We start from the raw sequence: 8,179 nt of genomic DNA, 5'->3' as shown, positions 1-8,179 counted from the left end.
GCCAACCCTGGGGCGAGCTTAAGCTGGTGTTATGCCTCGCGAGGCCAGGTTTGAGGCATGCACATTCCGAGCTTTGAAGACTTATTTCGTCTCCTGGTTTGACTAGGATTTGGCCTATGCATTTAGGTCTTTTCCTACACATATAAATAGACCTAAAAATGCCACTTTGGAAGAGTTTTTACAACCAGAGGCAAGGATAGCTCGTGAAACAACCGTTGGGAGTTAGAATCATTGATTTCTAAATCTTTTCATCTTTACTTTGCAATTTAATTATGCAAAACATCTGGGATATTGTTACTATGAGTATGAATAGCTAATCTCCTAATCTAGGGTTTTGGTGGAACCTATTGGAGGATAATTTTTGTGTTACGTTAATATATATTTGTCGTAGTATTTTCTCTATTTGTTCAACTATATTATTATTGTTGTTGATTGAAGGGTCCTCAATCAACTGTGCTTATTTAGTATGTATTACTCGGGAGAGAGTGTATATTTAGGTAATTGTTGAATAACATCACTCCTAACATATATAAGGGATCAATACGAAGGGTTTAAAGGTGGGATTAGGGATAACGAAACTTTGGTGCGATCCGAGTGAGCCGTACTTAATGCCAACTAGCGTAATTCGGGAGAAAATATCTAGTAAATTGTGGTAATTACTCGGGAGAGAGTTACGACAGTCAGAGTGCTCATGATCGATGGAGAAGACTTAGGCAAATTTATACAAAACATAGCGGAAAAGATTCCGACAATAGGGGAAATCACAACCGTAGATCATTCCACAACTTATCTACAACCCGTTAGTAGTTAGTTATTAATTGTTGCATTTTCATTACGTAATATTTAGTTAGTAAACATCCAATTTTTTACTTAAATATCTCTGAAGATTGATTGCATGAGTTCGTGCGAGTCTAGTAGTTGTGTTTGATAGGTTAATTGCATGTGAGATTCGACTCCGGACTTATTAGGCAAAATATATTTGCAACAACTGCTTAATTCATTTTATAAGGCATAGTTGGGCATGATCAGTTATATACTATAAAGGGAGAAAGCATTGTTGTAAAGCTTGACACGGAAAACTACAACAATCATCTATATATTGCAAATCCATGTTATTACCATAATACTTGAATTCGATAATACTTGAATTCGAAATGTTAAATATCTTATGAATCTATAAATACAATCAATTTGTTTAAATTAGTTAGATAGTATATGTACTTGTCGTATAATATTTGCAATGAAAAGTGGTTGGTGCATTCCATAACTATAGTATTGTTGGTAAAAGATATTTTCACATCATTGTGCACGATAAATAATTAGAATTAGCACCCTTCACGCTGACATTTAAAAGCTAATAACTTTTTTTGTTTTATTTGAATCATTCTCTCAACTATTTAATATGTTCATTGAAGAGTACTAACTCTTTATCCCCTGTATATAAATTTAAACATAATTTAATGTTAATAAAAGTAATAACAGAAATAAGAAATGCAAAAGAAATTTGGCTTCAACAAATGTCAGATGACAATGCAAACCTTCACCTCTTGCGTGTTTTTGTAATTCTATTAGTGATCCTCTTCTGATTCTAACTAATAGCTTCATTATCCATTGAACATCATTTTTCCTTATATTATTTATAGACATGTATTCGTTTGCCAAATTTGATTCAATTGCCATTCTCAAGAACCTATATTATCTAAGAATAAGATGCAAAACACTATCTAATCTTAGGATGAAAAATATTTTTTATTGTCGTTCACTTAATTAAAATAGTGAATCTAATATTTTTTTTAATAAAAAAAGTGAGCAACTTGTGCTAGCAATAGCTACTAAACAATGAATTAGTAACAAAAAGTTGTAAGGTCTAATTAATCATTAGTAATTTTATGGGTGGTCATTCAACTTTCTGTTTATTATCCAAAAGTCACTTTTCTTTCTTTTGTTACTTAAAAGTCATTCAATTTTGTGTTCATTATCCAAAAGTCATTTTTCTTTCTTTTGTTACACAAAAATTATTTTACTATGCTCTAGTTATCACAATAGTCATTTTAACAAGATTTTACAAACCTTTCACCTGAAAAGTCTATTAGGCCATTGACATTATAAATTCTATCATTTATGCAACATCTTCTATATTATATGCTATATAATATACTTTTACCCCGTTATTTTACTTATAATTAAAATAATTTAATATTATTTTATTTATTATTTTATAATATATTCGTACATTTAATTTTTTTTGTAACATTAATTTTCAATATATATATATATAAGTAGAATTATTATTTGTCAGTAATATTACCGTGAACAAATCTCAAGTCCATGTTCTTAACTATGCTTAATGAATTATTTTGAATGAAAATTATAAAATCAAAGCTCACTGATTTATCGCCAAGTCATACACATTAATCCAATAAATAAAATACTTATATTTAGCACAATGAAGTATCAGATTAATACTTTCAAATAAACAATATTAACAGATAAAGCTTTAAAAAACTTTATTAAACAAAAATATACTTTGAAACTTTTTCTAAAATTCTTATTAACTGTAAAAATAAACTATCATTTGTTAAACAAATCTATTTTTATAATTTCAAATAAATATTAAAAATTAAATATTTTTATTATTTTTATATTTAAAATATGTTCATGTTTAAATATGATTAAACAAATTGAGTGCCATGGAATATATATTATAAAAATAATAAATAAAATAATATAAATTTATTTTAATTATAAGTAAAATATCTAGGTAAAAATATAAAATATAATATAAAATGTATTTCATGAATGAGAGGATTTATAATGTCAAGGGCATAATAGACTTTTCAAGTAAAAGTATTATAAAATCTGGCAAATGTAACTTTAGTGATAAATAGAGCAAAGTAAAATGAATTTCGTGTGACAAATAAAAGAAAATTGACTTTTGAGTAATGAACACAAAGTTGAATGATTTTTACGTAACAAAAAGAAAAATGACTTTTGAGTAATGAATACAAAGTTGAACGACCGCCCATAAAAATTACTCCAACTAACCATTTCATATGAAAAAGAGCTATCAAAATGATATTTGCAAGTAGAGTGATTCAACGGGACCAAAAAAGGACAAAACATCACGAATGTAAAACACCAATACATCAAGAAAGAAAATTGGAACTATGTTTCTACACTAGAAAAGCAGCAAAGTTTTTCAAAAATAAAGAAAATGAGATACATTTATCTATGATTAAAAATGGAAATGTAACGATTCAGACGGTCCTTTTGAGTATTATAATCATATTCCTTCATTTACTGCTCAATTTATGCCTTACAATTAATTTATGACTTATCGGGTTAGTTGATTCGGGCCCGGAAGGATTTCGAAGTGAAATGAGACACTTAGTTTCATAATTGAAAACTTAAGTTGGAAAAGTTGACCGAATATTGACTTATGAGTAAACGACCTAGTAATTTAATTCTGATAATTCCAATAGCTCTGTATGGTGATTTTGGACTTAGGAGCGTGTCCGGAAAATTATTTTGAGGTCCGTAGTGGAATCAGGCTTGAAATACCGAAAGTTGAATCTTCGGGAAGTTTGATCGGGAGGGTGACTTTTTGATATCGGGGTCGAAATCCGATTCTGAAAATTAGAATAGTTTCGTTATATCAATTATGACTTGTGTGCAAAATTTAAGGTCAATATGACTTGATTCGATAGGTTTCGGCATCGAATGTAGAAGTTGGAATTTCTTAGTTTCATTAAGCTAGAATTGGGGCATGATTCGTGGTTTTAGCGTTGTTTGATGTGATTTGAGGTTTCGATTAAGTTCGTATGATATTTTAGGACTTATCGGTATATTTGGTTGAGGCCCCGAGGGGATCGGGTGAGTTTCAGAGTGGATTCGGACCATTTCTAAGCCATTTTAAATTGCTGATTTTTGCCCATAGAGGTGTGAATCGCGATCGCGTTCGCGAAGCATAAACAACAGTTTGGGGCCTTGTGAATTGCGACCGCGGAAGCAATTTCGCTATCGCGTAGAACAAACCTCTGCTGTGCTGACCCGATTTTGAAAGCTTTTATCTCGCAATCTATAAAGAATTTGGACATGATCCAAAAATAAAAGTTGTAGCCCTTTATGTCTAGTTTTCAGAAAGGTAAATCATTTAACATTTGGAGTTGTACAAAAGGTTACTGTGGATACACTATAAGCTGCCTGAGAAGAGTTTGAAAATCTCTGCTACATAGGGCTGACTTTGAAAGCTTATATCTCGCAATATATAAACTATTGGGAGATGAGAAACAAATGAAAGTTATAGTCCTTGGTGTCTAATTTTCATAAAAGTAAACCATTTACAATTTGGAGTTTCATACAAAAGGTTAGGAATATTATACTAGAAGCTACCTGAAAGAGCTGGACACTTGTTCTTCGCGATCGCGAAAGGCAAAATTTGGGCTGAGAAAATGTCACGACCCAAAATCCAACTAGTCGTGATGGCACCTAACCCAACCCGCTAGGTAAGCCAACTTTTAACTATCCAATTCCAATAACAATTATTTAAAGTAATTTAAGTGAATAAAAATCTTAATCTTATACATCCCCCAAGAACTGGTAGTACAAATCATGAGCTTCTAAGAATAGAGTATACAAAGAGGAAATGAAATAAATACATAGTCTGTTTGAATAATACATAAACAGAGCTTTTAGAAATCTAAGGCTACCCTGAACAAAAGGCAGCTACAACAGGAACGTAGGTACATCTTCAAGTCCTGCAACCATCGAGCACAGCAACAACAGCAGCCAACATCTGCACACAATATGCAGAAGTGTAGTATCAGTACAACCGACCACATGTACTGAGTAAGTAACAAACCTAGCCGTAGGTTGAAAGTAGTGACGAGCTTCCACCAAGTCGGGTCCAAAACTAATAGTCCACAGCAATCCATAACAACATAAAGCAAATAATACCAGAAATAACTCAGGGATAAAATACTCAGCCAAATAATGATTTCAAAAATTATAGTTATTCCTTTCAAATATCTCAGTGAAAACCCAAATCGTTTGCCGAAGTTTCCAATAATATAAATAGTTTGAAAGCAATAAATTTCTCCCAAAATCTTGTCAATAATAAATAAGATGTTTCATTTTCCTTCCGGATAACCCGTATAAAAATAAATGCATCACTATGCACATCTGTCAAAAATATGTGAGAAATCATGAATGATGTGATGTTGTACAGCATGAGGAAAAATATATCTCTATGCATGTATGTCATGTGTGCATGCCAATGCGATGCAATTCAGTGATAAAATCATAAATAGCCCCTCGGGCAGAACATCACTCATATACAGCCCCTCGGACAACCTCACTGTCACTCGTGCCACTCGGGCATACCTCACAGTCACTCTTGCCACTCGGGCATACCTCAAAATCACTCTTGCCACTCGGGCATACCTCACAATTACTCTTGCCACTAGGGCATACTTCACAAACACTCATGCCTCCTAGTCACTCAGTACTCGGCACTCGTACTCAGTAGGTACCTGCGCTCACTGGGGGTGTGTACAGACTCCGGAGGGGCTCCTTCAGCCCAAGCACTATAATCTGCACAGACAACTCACGTGCGATAATAATAAAGTATGCTGCAGGCGGGCAGCCCCGATCCACACTCATCCTCAATAATCAGGCCCTCGGCCTCACTCAGTCATAAAGTATGCTGCAGGCGGGCAGCCCCGATCCACACTCATCCTCACAAATCAAGCCACTCGGGTATTTCAGTAAAATAGGGCATTCGGCCCAAAACATTTATATGCATCAAAATAGAGTCATAAAACTGAGTATATGAAATGCAATGAAATGAATATGACTGAGTATCCATTTTCAATTTAACACAATAATTCACAGCAGTATGACCTCTGTGGGTCCCAATAATACTGGCACATAGCCTCAACATAATTTTTAATATGCTTTTCAGCTCAATTTCTTTGACACATAAAACCGCATGGAAAATGCCAAGATTATTTAACTATAAAATTCCACATAAACAATTATGTCACAATTTCAATAGTGCACGCCCACACGCCCGTCACCTAGCATGTGCGTCACCTCCCACCAATTCACAAAATACATATATTCAAGGTTCATACCCTCAACTCCAAGATTAGAAGAGTTACTTACCTCGAACAAGCTGAATCCAATATCGAGCAAGCTAAACAATGCTCCAGAAATCCCATTATGTGTGTATCAACTTCCAAACGGCTCGAATCTAGTCACAATTAATTTGATTCAGCCCACAAAATTTATAGGAATTAATTCCATATTAAAATACTAATATTTTCACAAAATCCGAAATTACGCCCCAAAAATACCCGTGGGGCCAACGTCTCGAAATCCGACGAAACTCATAAAATACGACAACCCATCCAATTACAAGTTCAACCATAGTAATTTCACTCAAATTCGACTCCAAATCGGTATTCAAACTTGAAAAGTTCGTTTTGTGACATTATAGAAATTTTCTTCTATTTCTCTTGAAGATTCAATAATCTTACACCAAAAATGAAGATGAATTCATGGAATGTAATCACAAGGGAGTTAAGAACACTTACCCTAAGTTGTGTGGAAAATTTCCTCTCCAAAATCGCCCAAACCGAGCTCCAAAATGTCCAAAATGAGAAAACTTCTCGGAACCCTCGTTTTTAAACACTGCCCAGGCATTTTCGCACTTGCGGTGCCTGGGCTCGCACCTGCGCATCGGCATTTACGGACAAGAATGCGCGCCTGCAGAAAATAGCAGGCCCTCTAAAAACTCGCATCTGCAGCGATATTCTCGCATCTGCGGGCTTCGCAGATGCGCATTCCCCTTCGCACCTGCGGCCTCGCAGATGCGGCAAATTCCTCGCACCTGCGAGCACTGCCCAGTCCAACTCTTGGCCGCTTCTGCGACTTATTTCACGCACATGCGGCTTCACACCTGCGATCAAAATCTTCGCATGTGCAATCACACCAGTAGGCAGCAGTTCCAGCATTTCCTTAAGTCCAAATTTGACCCGTTAACCGTCCGAAACTCACCCGAAGCCCCTGGGACCTCAACCAATTATATCAACAAGTCCCATAATATAACACAGACCTACTCGAGGCCTCAAATCACACCTAACGACATCAAAACGACGAATTACTCCTCAATCCGAAATCATTGAACCATGAAACTTCAAATTCTATAACTTACGTCGAAACATATCAAATCACGTCCGATTGACCTCAAATTTTGCACACAAGTCACATTTCACATTACGGACCTATTCAAATTTCCAGAATCGAATTCTGACCGCGATATCAAAAAGTCAACTCCACGGTCAAACTTTCCAAAAATTCAACTTTCGGCAATTCACGCCAAATTCCACTACGGACCTCAAAAAAAATTTCCGGACACGCTCCTAAGTCCAAAATTACCATACAGAGCTACTGGAATCATCAGAATTAAATTCCGAGGTCGTTTACATATAAGTCCACATCCGATCACTATTTTAACTTAAGCTTTAACCCTTGGAACTAAGTGTTCCAATTCATTCCAAAACCTCACCGGACCCGAACCAATTACCCCGGCAATTCACACAACAGCTGTAAAGTACAATTTGAGCAGTAAAAGGGGAAGCAAAGTTGTAATACTCAAAACGATCGGTCGGATCGTTACAGAAAAGTTGTGCTTCGCGATCCCGAAACATTTTCCGCGATCGCAAAGAGTAAATACCTTGGCAGTAGCTATATTTCGAGGTTTCAACCATTTTTAATATATTTGGAGCTATGGGGCTCGGATTGAAGCGATTTTTGAGGCGATTTTCACCATATGGATTGGGGTATATATTCTATATCCGAAAGTGATTATACTTCATGATTCTATGAACATATTCATCATTTATTTTGGATTTAAATGGAAGAAATCAAGATTTTTGTAAAATCTTCCAAAAACAAAAATTTAAGATTTGGAGGTCGAGTTTTTATCGGAATTTGATAAAATTGGTATGGTTGAACTCGTATCGGAATGAGGGTTCGGATTTTATAACTTTTGTCAGATTCCGAGATGTGGGCTCCACGAGCAATTTTTGAGCTAAATTTTGGATTTTGTTGGATAATTAGTATTTTCTTATGGAATTAATTTCAATAAATTTTATTGACTGAATTAGATTAATTG

This window comes from Nicotiana tabacum, chromosome 9, assembly GCF_000715075.1.
Source record: "Nicotiana tabacum cultivar K326 chromosome 9, ASM71507v2, whole genome shotgun sequence".
NCBI lineage: Eukaryota > Viridiplantae > Streptophyta > Magnoliopsida > Solanales > Solanaceae > Nicotiana > Nicotiana tabacum.
The sequence above is the reverse complement of the archived record's forward strand: the minus strand, read 5'-3'. Positions refer to the sequence as shown.